The following is a 20360-nucleotide window of genomic DNA, read 5'->3' as shown; positions in this document are numbered from 1 at the left end:
ACAGCACACACACTCACTCACACAGATCATTGGATGACACAGATAAACCGATGAAATCATGATCCATATCCTATTCGCCATTAAGAACAGAACATAGGCTTCGGTCAAGGAGCAACTCGAACATCAATCCGCAAAGAGCTTCACGTGTAGTACATGCATCTGATTGGGTGACATGAGTCATAGTTTCTCATTTTCATCTCTCCTTCATCTTCTCTTACTCATAGACAGACACATAAACACATTTAAAGCAAGAAAAAAGCAGTGTTTAAGACCAGGAGAACATTCAGCACGTTGAAAGGAGGAGGACAAAGACAAAGAGAGAGACAAGTGAATGATTACAGGGCCTAGGATGGATGAAATTACAGACATGGGTGAACAAACAGCACTTATTTGCTGCTGTTTCCCTCTCTCCTTTTCTCTCTCGTGCTCATTCACAGATACATTTAAAGAGGTTTTGATGGATTCCCTTTCAAATGTACAATAAACATCACAATACTGTAGGCTATATGTTGGATGAACGCTTGAGAGAGGGCGGAATTGACTGGCAGGACGGGGGAAATGATCTTAACCATTAAAACTCTTGCCAGTAAAGATGTGTGACTCACCCGCTTGATCTAACCAGTGTTGTAACTGTAGAAAGCAAACAGAAGAACAGAGCTGCAGTGGAGATCTCACTTGTTGTTGTCTCTATCGTTCTTTCTTTGCCATTCTTTTTTGATGATCTTGTCCTTAGCACCAAACCAACACAACAGGAGTGCTTTCTTTCATGCTAAACTGGTAAAAAAACCTAACCCTTAAACCCATCAAGCCTATGAATCATATTTGATAGATTAATTTATAGGCTTCTAAATTATGAACATGATTGCTAAAAAAACAAACAAAAAAAACTGTTGTACACAATACCTTCTGCCCTGATTTAGTTATACTTTTTAGTAAGTAAATCCCTTTGTAAAAATGACCTTGAGGTTGTGGTATTCTTACTAATTTAAGAATAACTGATGGGCTATTTCAAAATGAACACTTACTGGACAAAAGTTTAGATTATCAATACATTACTTTAAAAAAAATCATATTAAAATAAGAGGATCATATATGATACGTCAGGCTTTTGAGGAACGTTTATTTGTTCATCTCACAGTCATCTTTGTATTGCATTATAAAATGAAGCATTTGGATATAAGACATATTATATAGAGTGACAAATGATATTATGTGCATTTTATGTAATCTGTAGTATTGTTATAAAAAATTCTCATTGATTTACATTAAAGCTATCAGAATTGCATCTTACTTTTTGGCATTATAAATATCAGCAAATGCATTAAGTTTCGACCTCTTCGAGTATGAACTCCATTCTCATATCATACAAGCCATAAAAGCATGATGCCTCGAATATCAAATATTTTTTGTGAAAGTTTTCCATTTCAAAAAAATTATTTTTCTGAGTACTATTTCAGCTTCAGGGGTAAATATCACAACTGTTCCTCTTACAGCAATCAGATTAAATGGAGACCAAACTGAGACTTTGCATGTGTCTCTTTAAGAATTGCAGATGAGATCTGAGCTATCTAAATGAATTTCTTATTTACATATAATGTTTAATTTTAGGAGAAATATCTTGAAACCTGCACAAACTTGTCTGAGAAAAACAATTTTACTCTCCACAATCCATTTAAACATAAAGGATCAAGAAACAACATTTTTTTAATCATTCCAAGCAAAAAATCTAGCTTGTTAAACATCATAATATGATTTGATTTTTCTTTCTTCTGAGCCTCGCTCTAGAAGAAAAGGTTCTATTTGAGGTTCTATTTTGCGAGGCATTAAACATATAGCTATAGAAATCATTGGATCATTTTATGGATTTTGTTTCAATTAAATAATTTTGTTTTAATTCGTTTTTAAACATACTTCATCACGAGAGAAAAATTAAATAGTCTGTTCAACATGAAAGTATTATGCTATCATTTAATACATTTCTCCATATAAATAAACTTTTTGGCATAACAGGTTCCTTAATATTGAGCCAAGGAACCACAGGGTTCTCTTTAGAACCACATTGAAACTTTTTTTTTAAAGAAGGTGCATGGGACTAAATTAAATTCAAAGTTAAATAACTTTTTAGATCAATGAGGAGTCAACATGAGCAGCTTTATTCCCAATACAGATTAAAAATAATAATATTTAATAACATAAAACATTAAAGTGTTTGATTCGTGTGAATGTAATTCAAATGTTGAAGAGAGAGCACACACAGCTGATGTGACTTTTGCTGTGTTTGTTTAGTCATTGAACAGGAACATCTCATGTGTGCTTATATGTTATTCTTATATTTTAGTTAAGAAGCAACGTAATCATCAAAAAATGTATGTTCTCATGTTAGTTAACATGGACATATTCAGATATCAGGTTAATAGTTGCCTATCTCTTCTACTTGATCGTCATCATCACTGACCATATGAACACTGGCCATTATTGTCCGCCTCTTCCTTCTCTCGTTCTGTCCTTTTCCTGTCTTTTATCAGTGTCCTTCTTCCCTCTCATCTTCACACGTATCTATGAGATATGCAGGAGTATACGAAGCATTCTGGCACTCCACTGTGAGGAAGGTGAGGAGTGGTTCAAGGTGTGATGATGAAGGGAGGAGGGGAAAACAAAAAGAAAAGAGATTAAAGAGGAAAGCTGCTTCTGGAATTGTATTGCTTTTAGGAAATGTGAATATATAAAAGACTTAAGTTCGGTTTACATTCTAAAAAATAATGTAAACCAAACTTAATTGTTTTATGGATTACATTTACATTACATTTTACATGTTAAAAAAAAAGCAATACTTTTATTCAGCAAGGATGCTTTCAGTTACGACATTTATAATGTATAATGTAAAGATTATGTTTAAAAAGATGCTGTTTACTTTCTATTCAAAGAATTCTGAAAAATGTATCAGCTGTTTCCACAATATAATTATCAACATTCTTTTCAACATTAATAATGAGAAATGTTTCTTGAGCAGCAAATCAGAATGATTTCTGAAGGATCATGTGACATTGAAGACTGGATGAATGATGCTGAAAATCACAGGAATAAATTACATAGTAAAATATATACAAATAGAAAGTGGTTGTTTTAAATTGCAATTCTATTTCAGAATATTACTGTTTTTAATATGAACAACTGATTGATATTTGCTGAACATCTGATCAGTGAAAGATCTCATCATATAGTTTACAAAATAAATAATGCATTTTGTGTTACAACAAATTGTTTGGATTGTTTTCCAGAAATAAACAGACAAATTGGGGTTAAGTACCACTCCTTAGATAAACAAAATAAATTTTGTTTTTATTTTCAAATTTTGAAGAGGGAATAAGCTTTTAAAATGACATCATTTAAGAAAATTAAGACTCAAGTTACTTTCAAACAGTCTTTCGATATTTCCGAGCGTTGTACAAGAATTCAATTTAGCTTCTATCTTTCCAAGATTATAAACAATTCTATTATTAATAGTTCACTCTTAAAACTAAAGCTTCCAAAAGGGGGTTTGCATAACAATGCCAGAAGAACCATTTCTGGTTCCCCAAAGAATTACCTTTCAGTGAACAGTTCTTCAAAAGAACCATTTCTGTCTTAGTGTGAGGAACATTTAAAACATCGAGAATGTAAAGGTTCTTCGTGGAACCACAGATGCCAATAAACAACCTTTCTTTTGAAGGGTGTTGTTCTCCTCTCCCCCGCTCACTGCCTCCCTCCTCCATCTTTCACTGGGTTTTAGTTGGGAACCTGGGATTCCTTTATTGTTTGAACAGGGTCCTCACATCAAGGCCATGCCTTTAGCTAGGGGCTGTTGCCCTCTGACCTCTCCTGCATTAGGTATGTGCAGCGAGACCTCAAAGAGCTGGAATTCGTCTGAAGTCAAACCTGTGCGCTAACACACAAGGGAAGCACACACACCATGGAGGACCACCGAGGGGCCGGGGAAAATGTAGAAAACAACACGTTCAGGAACTCTCTCCATCACACGCATGCAGAAAAACAAGAGACCTCCTCCATGTCCTGAACTCATCACCTCACACAAAAACACTGTGATGGCCGCTGGTTTGCGTCGTAATGTTTTCACGAAGGTGCAATTCTTGTTGAGTTTTTGATTCAATCTACATGATCAGGTTTAAAAAAAACTATTTTCTCAGTATAACACGAGAGCACATGCATGGGCCGAACTGTGACCGGTGTCCATCCATCATGGAGACTTCAATGAAGGCAATGATTAATCACTTACAGGTCATTGGTTTCTCTGACTGTAGGTTTTCATCATCCTCATCCTCACATTGTCATGGGGTTTTACTGTAAACAATTATTGTAAGTTTAACTTAAAAAGCTAGGAACCTGTTTGCCTTCAAATTTTAAGTTCATTGAAATTGAAAAATGTAGTTACTACAATGGAGGAGATTGGTTTAATCAACAGAAACTCCAAATATTATGTTATCTGAACCACTTGAATTATTAAGTTGATTTGACAAAAGAAAAATGTGATAAAAAACATGAAAATATTTTTTGTTTTAGATTTAGATCCATGTAAATCATAATGTTTGATGTCATAATGTTTGACTAATATGTTTCTTAAGAAGAATCATTCCTTGAAGTTATGAAGATTGCCTTTTTCTTTTCATGGAAAATGACATGTGACATGCATTGCAGATTTTTTCCATGTATATTTGAGTTGTTTCTTTAAAGTTTAACGCACTGTAATATTCTCTATAGGAATATTACACATATTCCAAGGATGATTTAGAAGATTAAATGCAGTGTTTGTATCAAAATAAAGTTTCTTCAAATGTAGGCTATACTCTTTATTTTCACCTGAAGTTTAGCAAAGATCACTGTTCTTGAGGATGTTTTCCTGAGTTACATTGTTCTTTGGAGCTTTAAAAACATTGATTTTACATTCAGATCAGTATAATGTTTTTATAGGTTTATTAAATGGTTTTCTAAAGAACTAGACAATGAAAATATGAAATAAAGTTATCCTGTGATAGAAGGTTGATTATGCATTTCTGTTTGATTGTATCTTTTGTTTTTAATTGTTTCATTTAAAATGTAGAGAAAAATATAATCATACTTTTGTATAAGGTGAATAACAGTTATTGATGCGTTAAACATTTGTCATGGAGCAGACTTTTAAGAATGTTTAAAGTTACAGTAAAGTAATATTGTACAAAATTATAATTGTTAATGAAATCAAATTAAGAAAGGAATAGCAATCCCTGTGATTATTGAGATCTTAATCATTACAGAAATGGCTAAATCTTTAACAAATGTGTCCTTGCAACTGATACTTTGTGCTCATTTTGGTGTCCTAAAAATAGTAGCTCTTTTTAAAAGAAAGCTGTAAACAGTTGCCTAATTCAAGCCCATGAGGCTTGGAAATGTTTGGACATAAAAATAACGTTTAAATTAAAACAAATAAATCTGAAATAGCCTATATTAAGATTTAAACATGTTAACAAATAAAAGGTTTGTCATCAGCACATAAAACAGAAAAAACAAGTTAATTTGGAAGTAATTTTCTATTTCATTCGTTTAATTATCATTTTCAAAACACCTATATTAAGAACTTCGATCAAGTGGAAGTGTTGTCGCTTGCACAAAGATTATTTTTCGTTTTTGTAATGATGTAATTAAAAATGGGTTTAACAATGCCACTGTTAAAACGGACGGATAGATTGACACGTAAACAACAGACTGGAGATATCTGTCTAATTAGGCTATAGATTTAAACATCTAATCGATGTTTACATTATTTGTCCTACTATTTAAAGCGATTTTCCGTTTTCAGCACACTTATTTTTTAAACTTCCGTCGTGAAGAGCATACATTTCCCTGCCTGGTAAACGTATATCAGCGACCAAAACGCGTGGATGAACTCATAAATAATCACAAATCAACGAAAAAATCAACGTTGCTTTTCGATGTGATGTTGAACAACTAAAGCGCGCTTGTGTTTTCAAAGATGTGACAACAAATGTGCACTTTACTTTACATAGACACGCCTCTTCTCAACACACACACACACACACGCACGCGCACACACACTGAGGAATGTCAGACAGCTCTGTGACCTTTAATCGCTTTTAAAGATGAGCTCCAATAGTTTTAGATGAATGAAGCGTCAGTTTTATGTCTCAATAGGGGTCATTCATACATTTAGTTGTTAAAAGAGAAAGAATAGAAATAACTTCATAACGTGGACGTTCATAAAACCCATAACGGAAGTTAACAAATGTAAGGATCTTCATAAAACTCATACTTAAAATTGGTGAACCTCAACTTCTATGTAAAAAAGGAAAATAATATTATATTGCATACGTTTTTTATTATTACAACAAACAATCCAAACGAATATTTGCCTTTCGAGGTTATACGTTTTTTTGTAGTTATAATGTAATTTAAAATTTTTATATATTTATTTCACTTTTAAGACAGTTTCAATTAGGCTATAAACATGGCAAAAAAAGGTGTAGCCTATATATGGATGACTGGGGTGGATGTTTGGTGTTAAAAGCAGAGTGTTAGGAAGGATATTTGACAGGAAGTGACAAAACTGTCTGTCATAGACAATCAACAATCACCATTCAACAATTTTCTATATGTCACAATCATTTGTCAACAAAACATGTATTCATTGCTTTAATGAGGCTCTGTTTCTGCCTTATTACATTGTTTAAATTAATACATTTTTAACTAACTGTGTGATTTGAACATTTCTGAAATACAAAACTTTGACAGTTACCTCTGATAATAGATCATTCTAAATTGTAATGTGGACTCATGCATTTTCTGTAAAGCTGCTTTGAGATGATGTGTATTGTGAAAGCGCTATACAAATAAATGTGAATTGAATAGATCATGTCAAAATTGAAATCTATAGAGACTGTGTTTGGACACATCAAGGTGCAAAACATTTTACTTGTTGAATCGATTATATTAAATAAAAACAAGCAAGCTATTTTCCCTCAATTTGATAGAGTTATAATATTTATAATCAAAGCAAAACATATTGCTCTTGGTTTATATAAAACAGCTGAAATATTCAAGGCTTTTAAAATGCCTTCCACTGAATGCAAATGACAATCTAATCATGACTAAAAACGCAACAAAGGAAACACAGCGAACAAACACCAAACATCATACATTTATTGATCCAACAATGATCAATCAGTTCTTCTGTGACGTCTTTTGTTCGCCCTGCAGATACCGAGGCTGTGGGCTGAATAGCAGGTATGTCGAGGGATCTGGGTGGTATGTAGAGAGCAGAGCAGTGGCCTGGCGCCACACGGATATGCACGAAACCTGAGACCCCGAGCAGTGGCTCTGAACTCTGACATCTGGGAATTCTGTGGATGCTGACCTCTGAGGGGCAGAGGTCACCCGGGGGTCCACCGGTTTCCTTTTTTGAGAAGGGGAGAGCGAGCAAGAGAGAGAGAGAGAGAGAGAGAGAGAGAGGGGGGGGGGGGGGGGGGGGGGGGGGGGGGGGGGGGGGGGGGGGGGGGGTGGGGGGGGGGGGGGGGGGCATAAGAGGGGTTATTGACTATAGTCTGAAGAGAGGAAAGGTTGATGATGCCCGAGCCTGCACATCTGGCAATAATGCTGGATTTCTTATTATTTACATTTCCATTGAAGGAAGCATTTCCTGCACCTTGGTGAAAAGAGAGATTGAGTGTCCTGTGAGAGCACACATCTGTGTGTATTGAGCAGTCGTGATTGAACAGTCATGACGTTTTGGTTAATTTTTTGACAGCAAAAAACAGAGGCAGATGGGGAAAGTTGTCAATTATGATTAAATTAAATTATTTGTTTTAAAACTATGACACGCTCTAAAATTAAATTAATTACAATCAACTTGGATGATTAAGTAATTTCAACTTAAATTACATTAAATTGACTTTATTTTGTTGAGTTAGAGCAATGTAAGAACATATGTTGTCATAACTTATTGATTATATCTTTTCTTACAGTGTATATAAATGAGAACAATAAAACTAACTCTTTACAATGTTCCATTTGTTAGTTAACTGTTACCATGAACAATGAAAAATATTGCTAATTTGTTAATCTTAGTTTAATGTTAATTTCAACATATATCAAGTTATCTGTTAAGATTATTATTTAATGGAAGATCTAACAATGAACAGATCTATTTATATTAACTAATAAAGATGAATAAATACTGTAACAAATGTAAAGCACATTGTTAACAATAATCAATGGCTATACCAATAAAACTGATCATGTTTTTTTCTCTGACAATGCAATCCTTGATTAAATTATTTTATCAACAATAATATGGACTACTTTTCAATGCTGATTAAGAAATCATGCATTGCATAAAAGGTAAAACAAAATAAGAACAAAATCAATGAATCCTTTTAAATTCTAGAATAAGAATAAAGCCCTTTTTCATGCATCTACAAAAACAAGTAAACATCCATCAATACTTGACTTAATCTATATCTATATAAATACTTAGAATATTCAAAGTACTTTGATTGTGTTTACATAAAATATTTCCAAAGCATTATACACAAACCAAGTAATGACAAGAACAAAATATACAAATGAACAGTAACAACAATAATAAAAAACAACATTAAAATAAGGTGCTAAGTAAAATAATAGACTATCAAGACATTGAAAGAAATACTGTAACAACGACGGTTTTTAATTGTATTGATTGTATTCAAATAGAAAGTGCGTTAATGTGTTTCTCTCCAGTTCCTGCTATAACACTTTACAGTGTACAGAAGGCTCTATGCCACCCACCCAGCTGGAATGTCATGCATGCAATTAGGAGAGATTGTAGCAGGAATTGGGGGGCTGGGACGGGACGGGGCTGGGGCTGGGACTGGGGGAGGGGGTGGGGGTGGGGGTATGGCAAGGAGCTGCATGGAGCCTGCCTGAAGAGTCAGAGAGAGGGGGTGGAAATAAAGGCAGAGGGCAATAGAAACAGGCGAGGTGAAGAGAGGAACACACCGGCTTCTCACAACCTCACAGTTCCTTCCCCTCATGGTCATCAATACCCATCAATAGGAACCGGCCCCCAGTCAATAGACCCCTTGCAGGAGAGAGAGAGAGAGAGAGAGAGAGAGAGAGAGAGAGAGAGAGAGAGAGAGAGAGAGAGAGAGAGAGAGAGAGGGAGAGGATGGAAGAGAGAGCACCCACATGCTACATTAACAAACGGAAGGAAATGTATGAATCAAAGAGGAAAGAGAGAGAGAGAGAGAGAGAGAGAGAGGAGAGAGAGAGAGAGAGAGAGAGAGAGAGAGAGAGAGAGAGAGAGAGAGAGAGAGAGAGGGAGAGGGGATCAATGCTGACAACAACCACTGAAATGAAGTGAATGTGTTTGAGTCATATAGCTTTCACCAAAAACAGAAACTACTAAACCTGTCTCTTGATTTTATACAGATCTAATGTTTAAAATGAATATTATTAACAAAGAGGAATGCATTAAAAAAAAAAAAAAAAGCAAATCCGTTTTGAGACTTTTCTGTAATTTAGTTATACATTTGCTGGCTTTCAATAAAAATAACCTGTTTTTCAAGGAGTTATCAATACATTTACATTGTTTTACATTTGCTAGCCTGTTTCAAATGCTATAACTATGGTGTCATTCAATGTTTTTGTACATTAAAATGTGATTCAGCAACAAAGGATAAATTGAAACCCAATTTTTTCTTTTGGTAACACCTTCTTTTAAGGTGATAGTTACATAGTCATACTAGTAATAACAATAAATTATGCATCATTTTAAGTAAACCAAACCCTAACCTAATAACTCTGTAAGTACATGTAGATAATTAATATTACTCAGTACTTAATTACAATGTAACAACATCAGCTTAAAATAAAGTGTAACATTTCCTTTTTTTCTATTATTGTTATGAATCATTATTTAAGGTAAATATATAAATGTGTTGACACACATTTCAGAACACAAAAGCTTTTTTATGTTGAACGGAAGCCTCTGTTTTATCTATATTTACTTATTGATTCCAATGAGATTTAGTCTGGTGACACATATTTATATTTAATGTAATCAGTAATAAATTCCACTATCCCTCTAAAATACAACACAACAGTTTTGTTATGATTTACAAGATTTGTCATAAAAACATAAGTTAATGCAGTTTATGCTGTTTTCTGTATTGACAGCTAAACTGTTGTTCCACATCCAGAAAGATATATCAAAACCTTTCATTATTTTATTTACAAACATTTTATTTGATGTCAAATATTAGTTTTAGCTTTTAATATGTTTGTTTGAACATACAAATTTCAAGTGTAGAAAAACTGTGTTCTTAAGAGTAAAAGGACATGTGAGAATTTCTTAGTTATTTGTGTGGTGAAATCCAACATAAATGTTTGAATGAAAAGTACATGCAATTAGTTTTAGGCTTACATGAGAGAAGTGCAGTAATTGTGTACATTTAAAAATAATTTGGCAATATCTGTCCGTAATAAAATATCTTGGAATGATGTTTGTACAGACGTTTAGATTATAAAACATTAATAATGAAGTCGTGTGAATGAACAGAAAATTACACGCGCAAATGACCCTTTATCAAACACACGTGAGAGTGTACTCCTTTTGCTGGGACGTAGGCGTGTCCAGCAGGGTTTGGGAAGCGTCACATGATCACTAAAGAGGCGGAGATTAGGCTATCTATATTTTTCTCTCTTCCTCTCTAAACGATGTGACATGGGTTGGATAAATTATAGGAATGTTTTATTCATCTAGTAATATACACAGAATGAACTGCAATTTAAAAAAAAGTTTTAAATATATTAACATCTTGCAGGTGGTTTAAAATATTCAAGCAAAATCATTTGATTTGATTAGATTGGATTTAATAAAAATAAAAAATTATAATGGATTTTATAAATAGCCTATTGGTCTAGTATTTTCTTTACATAGAAATTTTTGTTCTTGTTAATTTAAAGGTGCATAAATACTTATAAATTAAAATCCATAGAAATAGTCAGGTTACTACTGTAAACTCTTGCTTGTGTGCGCGCGCGCGTTCTGTGTTTTTAAAGTTCGAGCGCGTGGCATTCTGTGTTCCGCCTCGAGATCACATGGACACAAAGGGCAGCACGTGCAAATAGAACAAAACAAGAACACAGGCTATATATTAACCGCTGCATGCGAGCAAGTAGAGGAGGGTTAATGGTTCGTTGACGATTGTGAAGTGTATGCAAATTTGTGCTTGCTATTTTGCTAATGCGTACAGCCAAATGGTTTGGGTTGATTTGAAATTCATGAGTCATGACATACCATGATTTATACCCAGTAGGCCTAAGTACAACGTTCCTTTAGTCAAACTAAAGTTATTCTAGAAGCAATTCCTAACATTCTATATAGGAACTAGAATTATTTTTATATTTACTTTAAACAGGCTATAAGAACATTCATATTTGAATAAAGGTGCATCAAACTTCTGCTTGCGATTTGCTCCCTACTCTAAACAAACACACACACACACACACACACACACACACAGCGCACTAAGAAGGTTTAGCTGATATAGGCCCTTTCGTGCGTGTGTGTGTGTGTGTGTGTGTCATAGAAGGGGAGAGGGAGAGGAGGGTGTCCCTCTTGATACGTCCGCTGCATACTGAATTCACGCTCTGCTTTGGATCAAACGCTCTCTGCCGATTAGCTACACAATCAGGGCCGCTCAGTAAACGGGGAGAGTAAGACAGAGAGAGGCGGTTCTTTTCCGCCGGACAATGCCATTATTTAAGCTCCATTGGCCAGGAATGCCGGATTTTACAGGCCGCTGCCCTCCTCTAGGCGTCAACCAAAGGGCCTCGACTGTGGGGCCCCCCCTTCTCTCTCTCTCTCTCTCTCTCTCTCTCTCTCTCTCTCTCTCTCTCTCTCTCTCTCTCTCTCTCTCTCTCTCTCTCTCTCTCTCTCTCTCTCTCTCTCTCTCTCTCTCTTCTCCTCGGGTCACCATATCTATCCCGGAGACATATAGCTTTCTCAGTGCATTCCACAGTTGCTTCTCTATGTCGTCTCATACAAAAATCAGCAGGTCCGTCAAATTCTTGCAAAGCTTTATAGGCTCACCAAAGAAAAATATGATTTTTCTTTGCCTTATTGCTGTGTAGGCTAATCGTACAGAAATTAGATTAAATATATATATATATATTGAAATATTTAATTTGACTGGCAAAACAAAACAGAAACAAGAACTCTTCAATAGCCTGAAATGTGAAACACTTTTTCAATGTTTTTATGGACGTGACTTTTCCTTGCATTCAAGTCATAAAAATCCTTAAGGAATGCTAACGGGATTTCTGTCATTTAAGAATTCTATCCCCGGTTTCAAAGACAAGGCTTAAGATAGTTTAAAATGCATGTTTGAGCTGTTTTAACTGAAAGCAACTTGCACTGACATATCTAAAAAAAAACATGTCAGTGCCATTGTTTTGTCTCAAGATGCACACTATAAAGTTTTTTCTATGGCATGTTTTACTTAGCCTAAATGTCCTAATTGAACTAAATGAAAATTGAACTAAGCCCTGTCTGTGACACCAGTCCTATATTAATTAAGGCCCTGTTAAATAAACTAAAATGTCTATTTTTTCTGCTTTTTTCCCAGCATTTCAGTTTCTATGCAATATGATATTTGTTATTCTTAGGATTAGATGACTATAGTTCCATTCTAATTCGTTTAGGATTTTTGATTAGTTACGTAGGCTATTCTTTAAAGTAGCCTACAGTTCATAATAAACGTTTCTAAAATGTTACATTGTTTTTGTTGATGTGGCATGAAATGTGCAAACCGTTTTCATGCAATCTCCTACTTTATAACTACAACTCATGTAGTTTTTCAATCTAGCATAAGAAGAAATTTCTGAATGGAGAGCAGAATTTGAGTGTTCATTGTTAAACTAAAACTATACGGTGACGCTTCACTCAGAGGAGCCAATCGCTGGTCTCACAAGACAGTTAAATGCCTTTGACTTCAACCAATGGTTCTACAAGCGGCAAAGACTAGCGCAGAAACGGGCCAATCGCAAAGATCCATGCAAATGAGGAATTTGCTTCAGCAAGAGCTGAATGTCAACTAGTCAAAGATGGAGTCTTGAGCAAAGAGGGCCATTGGCTTGCCATGGATAAATTACGGTTTTGATTTTTTAGACCATGAGGGGAAAGAATGCGCGAGCGCGACAAGATGGCACTATGTTAAGCAGGAGGAATGCGAAGATATTTGAAGAAATTCGCGCGTCTTGCCTTGCAACCCTTCGGTCCAACTTTTTCTCTTTTTGTCGGTGTCTTCTGCTTTCAAGGATTGTCCCTCCCTTGGCCAGGTACCATTCATGAAATTTAGTGGGTCCTCTTTCTGTTTGTGAGTAGCATCCGGGTGATTTGGTAGAAATGGCGGGAGCTCAGGGGCAAAAACGACAACGTTGAGTCGGCTTGGGTGGGGAGAACGACGAATGGGGTGCCAGAGAGAGAAGCCCCCGAACATGGCTGTAGTTAGAAACGTGAAGAGCGCGCGCGCTGCATGGTGAGGATATCAAGAGGGCATCGCATTTGAGAAGTCTTGTCTGTCAGCCTGTCAGTCAGTCAGAGCAGAGGAAACAATCTCCTATCTCCTATTGTCATCAGTGTTGATCTGTTGCAGCCAACTGCTTGGGTATTTAGTCCGAGGAATTCATGCAACTTCACCATATTCTCAAGAAGCCACTGATTTAACTTGCAAAAGGCTCTGGGAAACCTAGTCTGTATTTTCCACGTGTTTTTCCTACACAGATCAACAACTGTAAAATAATAGCTGTTGGGAATAAAATATTCTGCGACCTCAGAAGTAGAAACACGATGTGCCACTTTTTGAAAAATTGCAGCTTAAGGATTTGAAGTCTACATAAACTGAAACTGAAAATGTAGGCTACAATTTTTTCTTTTTTCCCCCTACTCATATTTGATGCAAATGCTGTGTTTATGGGTAGTAGCTAATACATTCCTGAATACATTGAAATCAAAGCTTTTTTGTGTGCGTTTACAGTGTGCGAAAAAATATTCTGTGTACCAATTTCTGTAAATCCTGTAATGTATGTAATTAATGCGTAAAATTGTACCGGAGGCTTGCAACGAGGTTGTGTATAAATGTGTGTTTTTAGCTCGTCATTAAAGTATAATTTATATAGTTCGAATCATCCTCAGCCAAATATAAATGTACAATTTTCCCTGTTTTTTTTTCTCCCTCCAAGTGTCCAAAAGCATAATGTATGCATTGAAAATAACAACCTTAAGGAGCTCCCGCCCCCTCACCTTGTCCCTAACCAGGGGGGTTTCAAATTGCCACTTTGGCAAAGGGGACAAGAATAATACGAATTATGCGAAGGTTCCTCGTACTGTATCGCGGAATGTGCTCTTTGCCCTATATTTTCCTCCTCTTCCTTCATATCTCACTCCAAAGCAGTGTGTTCATCGTATTTGCTGTTGAAATTGTATGACAAATATGTGGAAAAATTGCTGTTAAATGTAAATGCTAATTCGGAGATTGTGCCACGTTCTGCTTGGTTTCTTTAATTAGCCTACATGTGTGTTGTTTTCCTCAGCCTATAATAGCAGCCTTATTTGGGAGCTTTGAAGGTTTTTAATTTATTACAATTATTTTTGCCCTCCAGTGCTCTTTATTTTTCTTAGACTTAAGCGTATAGGAAACATGAATTGCTTTAATTGTTAAAATATCCCTGTCATTTCGTGGACTCGCTCTGTGTGGGGCATGTGTCATTTTGATGAATGCAGTTTAAAGCACACGCCATTATTTATAACAACCCTGTGTTCAGTTTCTTTACTGTTGTTGACCAGGGCCCTTTTTCTGTTGTACTACTGTGCAGTCAGATGAGCAGTGCAATATTAAAAGGGCATTGGCTGACAAAAAAAGAGGAAAGAAAGGAAAGTAACCTCCACCCCTCCCTTAAGCTTTCAAGTTCTCCCACCCTCAGTTCGTCTAAATTTCATGAATGATATAACAGGTGTAATGAATTGATTCTATAAAGAAACGTATTGTGATGTGAAAATGGCGTTGCGGCTCTAGGCTACCAAATGCTGCACGAGCTCCAGTAAAATAAAACGAAGGGAAATACGTTTAGTTGCCCATTAAGCAAACGTGTGGTTAGCGGATACCGATTTACTAACTTCAAGCATGTATTACTTTATGTATAACTCGTTTTTATAAATTCACGTGACTAACTGCAACTGTGACGAATGATTTCGGCACTGTTGTATAGCCTATCCAAGGCCTGTTCTAATGTGGCCCATGCGTTTCGGCTGTGCTAAGGTCTGTTGCTTTGACGATGTTGCACTACTGAACCATCTACTCAAGCAGTGCAATAGTATTGTCATTGCATTCGGCTTTCGCCTACTCACCCACTAGAGCCTGCTAGGCGAGCGGTAGGCCTATATGGTTAAAGGCGTTCGAGGCTATTTCAACTGGCGAAAGGGGAGTCTAGACCACCTAGATGTATAGGCCCAGATGTGTGCGCGATTTTGGATTCATTTAATTCACTACAGCATTGTTTTAGAGCATGAAAAAGGCGTGTGAACTGGAGTATTTGACCTATATGGTATATCGGTGACACCAGGTTTTTCCACTTATTTGAAAATGCCTACAGACCACGCCTCCTCCGAAAGAACATTTTGTACGACTGAGGTCGTCTTCGTTTGCATTGAAAACCACGTGCTCGATTAAGTAACACTCCAGCAATGCTTTGAAGTGAGTTTCTCAACCTTTTGCATATTTCGGGAACTTCTGTGTGAGGCCTGCTGGCAGTGAGGTGTAGAAAAGCAGTGAATAAAACGAGCGGACGTAAATAATAAACTAAACGCCCTTTTGTATGTTTTTGTCGATTCGTAAATGTCACGAGCGCACGAAGCATACACAACGCAGCCAATATTATCAATAATAATGTGTTCTTATAAAGTGTTTTCAGTTTTTTTTATAGAATATGCATCCTCCGTGTGTTTTGTAGTCTACAGCAACGTGTTGAATTTCCTTTTTCTTTTCAGAACAATAATTATTTATTTATTTTGTCGGAGGTCTGTTTAAATTACTAATGTATTCTGCATTTTTATTCTTTAAGATTGCATTATAGCAACTTTTCATTTCCATGCTATTAAAGTTCGTGTTTATTGTTTAATATTTTTCCTATCTTCCTCATATTAGATATTTAAGCTATTTGTCGTAAATTCAGTCCCAAAGCAATAAGTGTTTTTTTTTTACACTTACATCTAAATAAATATATTAATCAATGTTGTGGGAATTTTAGCTGTTTGATGCGAGGCTATTTGCAACCACCAATGCTTCCACTTCTCTATAATGCAACTAAAGAGCTGGTAGGTGTGCAACCGTATATTTAGATTTTTATTTATAATGAAGGAGCTCTTCCAGAAGGCAGAAGGAAGGGATGATTCTCTTGTTTGAGCCAGATCGGTGGGGGATGGGACTATTTGTAAGGAATGTAGGGGGCAGGTCCCTTCCGAGAGGGGAGGAAAGGGAGGGAATGTGAGGAGGGGAGGTCGCCCATAGTGACATTTTACTCTTGGTCAGTATCTGTAAGGTTATGCAAGTTAAACTTTTTAGTTGTCTCATCAAAAGAATGGAGATCTGGCCAAACGAAGTGTAATCTATTTGTTGCATATAATGATTCGTAAGCAGTTCGGTGTATGTGAATACACAGGCGAAACACGCACAGACTTTGCTATGTACGTGATGTAGCCTACGAGGCGTGACTGACATATATATTTTAAATAAAACATATTAAATGCATACATAAATACATTAAGTCTCTTCTATAATGAACACGTTTTTAATTCCGGGATTATTTTTGATATAGGCCTAATTCTTTTTTTATGTGACTATATCTGTAGGCTATAGGTGCTGTAACTTCCGAGGTTAAAAATAAAATAAAAATAATAATAATGACAATAATAAAAAAATAATAATAAAAAAGAGAGGAAAAACTCCTTCAATATAAAGACTGGATTTTTTAAAGCAATATTGGCATAAGTAGCCTAGTCTTGCACAATATTTTATTATTATTGTTATTAATAAGCTATTTATAAACTGTCTTAACCAACAAACAGGAACCATTTTGTTGTCATGTGACAAGAAACACAGAGAAGAACCATTTAAAGTAGACCACTTGACTTTGACAAGGTTACAATTTTTTTTATATAAAAATGCACTCATTATTCAGCTTTGTTCAAACGAAGTAGGCCTAACCCATTAGATAATAAAACCTTTTTATATTCATGACATAAAAATCATGAATTTTATTATTATTAATTATTTAAATATTTTTGAATATAATACATTAATGTGGATTCACTCTAGGAAAGTGAATATTTTGAAATTGACGGTTACACCACTAGACACTTTAGTTGTTTTGTTTTGTTTTTAATTAATTTTCTTAAAACTAAGTGTAATCTAGCCTATTGGTTTCCAATATTTTTTTTTTTTTGGTAAATAATTTACATTTTTAATTTTTATAAACGTTTTAAAAAAAAAAGAAAAGAAATGCATGATAACGTCAAACTTAGTCCACGTGTTTTAAGCTAGACCTTTAAAAGATTTCTCCTTTTTAGCATCTCGAACATTTGTAATTGACCCGCATATATAGAGGCTCCACAACAGAAGGTAGGGTTGAGACTCACCGGTCTGAACTGGGTGTATGAGGAATGTTGCGCTACATACAGCAACGCGCATGCGCAGCGCATTCACAGGGTACTATATAGCATACTGAGGCCTACAACTCCTCTGTTCTCATGATCCTGTTTCAGCTCTGAGCTAGTGGGCTTTGAAGCTTCATATGAGGGCACCTTCTGGTGGTAAGTTTTTTTTTTAAACCTGCAGATTTGGTAGCGCATTCCATATTCATATGCAGAACCCATATAGAATCGCCATACGAATTCAGCAACGTGTTTGCATAACATATTAACGTTACTTCACAGCGCGTAACGTTCTTCTACAAGACCACTACTGGTCAAGTGTGGTCAGCTGATACAATAATCGTTCGTATGTGTTAGTTCGTCTTTTTCTCGCCCTGTTGTGTTTATTCAACATTTTCACTGTAACTTCACTGCATGAAACCTGATTGGTAAATTGTTTAACGTGTTTTATTACCGAGGGGGGCAAGTAAGATCATGCATGTGAGTTCAATGTGAAATTCCCAAAGGAGACAAAAAAACTATCCTGTTGGAGCATGTCGTTAACTCCAAGGCAGAAGCTGGTATGCGTGGAATTGCAGAGCACCAAGACTGCTTTTAGACGCAGATAACCAAAGGGTCTATGCGAACTTCCAGCGTTTCTCATATCTGAAAACCAGTCAGTCCACAAGCGTGTCTTTGGAAGAACTGATGAATTTACTGATGGCATGCAAACATATATTGTTATTAGTTATCTTGAAGATGCTTTTAAGTATAGCCCGTTTAAAATGGCTAAAAATTTGGAAAAAATATCACATGGTACATGAATGTATGTTTGTCTGTATATGATTAAAATAGTCTTTACTCAAAGATTACATTTCATGATTAAGGATGAAACTTTCATGATGAAAGCGTCTTTAAAATAACCTCAAACATGTAAAAACCTCAGTTTATTAGTTTTGCTATTACTGATTTTATATGAAATGTTTTCATTAGCAGGAAAAAAAGTCAATTAAATTCTGCTTAAATAAAATGATTACGGAAATGCACAGCATCGTGCCATTCGCTTTGGCATCATAAAGGCTGGTTTGTTTGTAGGCTGTTCCTCGCTGCATGTGAAGGGTCAGATGTCACAAAGAGGTTTGCGTATCATGTGTTGTAGAGCAGGAACCATTTTCAGTCTCCTCATGTAGGGATTCAAACCCCTAGATATTGTGTTTTGCACAGCCATGTTATCTTTTCCCTAAAGTGCTGTGTGATTATCATGATAAATGCATCTTGCAGGCGAGACCCTATCAATATTGCCTCTGCTTTTTTCACTGTTTATGGAGTAGTGCAATATTGCTTATAGGGTCTTGACTTGGAGGGTAATCTGCAATTTCAGGAACATTCAAGGATGTCATTGTCCTTTGTCATTTTTATTAAAATGGGCAATGATTTTATGCTGAGGCTCAACAAGATCTCAATCTCTGTCAATCTTTTTTTGTGGAGAAAGAATGGGGTTTTGCTGCTCTTAACCATTTAACTTGAAATGCAATAAATAACACCTGTTTAATGGGAAAACAAAATGGCCCACAAACATTTTGTTGTGACTGTGAAAGTCAGCTTGCTTTTAGCAGTGCAAACACTTGAGTGAATCATGCACTGTTAACAATGATCACATAAACGTACCCAATATGAATTATATCATTATGTCTGAGAACATGCTGTCCTTTGTGCTGTCGAAACAACAGTCATAGACTTAGGCTACTTTATTTTATTCAGACTATTCTTTAGCAGCTTTTTTTGTTGTTGCCGCAGGTCAATGTCTTTAGAAATAAATATTTTGGTTCTATTCCTCTTTTCTATGTTTTTGATAATACATATTTTACCTCAACATGCATGCGCTTATCATGCTGTTACCTCCCCAACCCAATGGAAATAAACTACTCAACATAACAGATATATTCCAATACATTTAATCAGTTACTTATTTTATTGGCTTCTCCATTGGCCATATTTATTTATTATTAATATAACGGTAATGTCAACACAACTGTTTTGCTTGCAGATTGTGATTTCTGAAATTCCCATGTAAGTGAAAAATGTACTATATGACAGCTGAACATATCAACTGAATAAATATCCTTCATTATAATACGTTAAATACCCAGACGGTGCTTTTCAACCTACCAGTTCAACATTAAATCAATGCAAAGCAAGTTATATGCAACATTTCATTATGCGACTGGTTTGTATGAAAGTCTAGCTCTCTATGGGGTTTCAAATTGTTATAATTTAGTTCATGTCATCATGATCCCATAATCAATAGGTTAACCTTGAGTGAGTCTGTATGCAGTATTACGTGGAAGGCTGTGAGGTCTGGAAAATGGTCGTTATGAAAGGGATGGGAAAGAATTTCTTGTGTTGGTCTGAGAATGACAGGTGCATTTTCAAAGGCTGTTGAACGTGTGTTTTATTGTTTAGACCACCTGAAATAGCTTGCAAGCATTTGGCTATTTAGCAAACGAAACCCTCTAAGTAAATGTGTGTAGAAGAAATGATGTAGAAGAACCTGATTTCTGACCTGTTTGTGTGAGCATGTTTTTTTGATCCCTGTCTGTTGCCTGACACTCTTTCCCTGTTGCACTACTGTGGAAGCTGCAGC

At 35.7% G+C, this 20360-nt stretch overlaps 1 protein-coding gene across 1 annotated transcript in view; it reads left to right on the top strand.

Moving 5' to 3' along the window:
- ydjc (YdjC chitooligosaccharide deacetylase homolog) overlaps positions 1–20360 on the top strand; it is a 62004-nt gene that overhangs the window by 19171 nt on the left and 22473 nt on the right. The window lies entirely within an intron of this gene.

The sequence above is a fragment of the Rhinichthys klamathensis genome, unplaced genomic scaffold (assembly GCF_029890125.1).
Source record: "Rhinichthys klamathensis goyatoka isolate OS25496 unplaced genomic scaffold, OSU_Roscu_1.1 h1tg000114l_1, whole genome shotgun sequence".
Lineage (NCBI taxonomy): Eukaryota > Metazoa > Chordata > Actinopteri > Cypriniformes > Leuciscidae > Rhinichthys > Rhinichthys klamathensis.
Note: the sequence above shows the minus strand (reverse complement) of the source record. Positions and strands in the feature narration are given on the sequence as shown.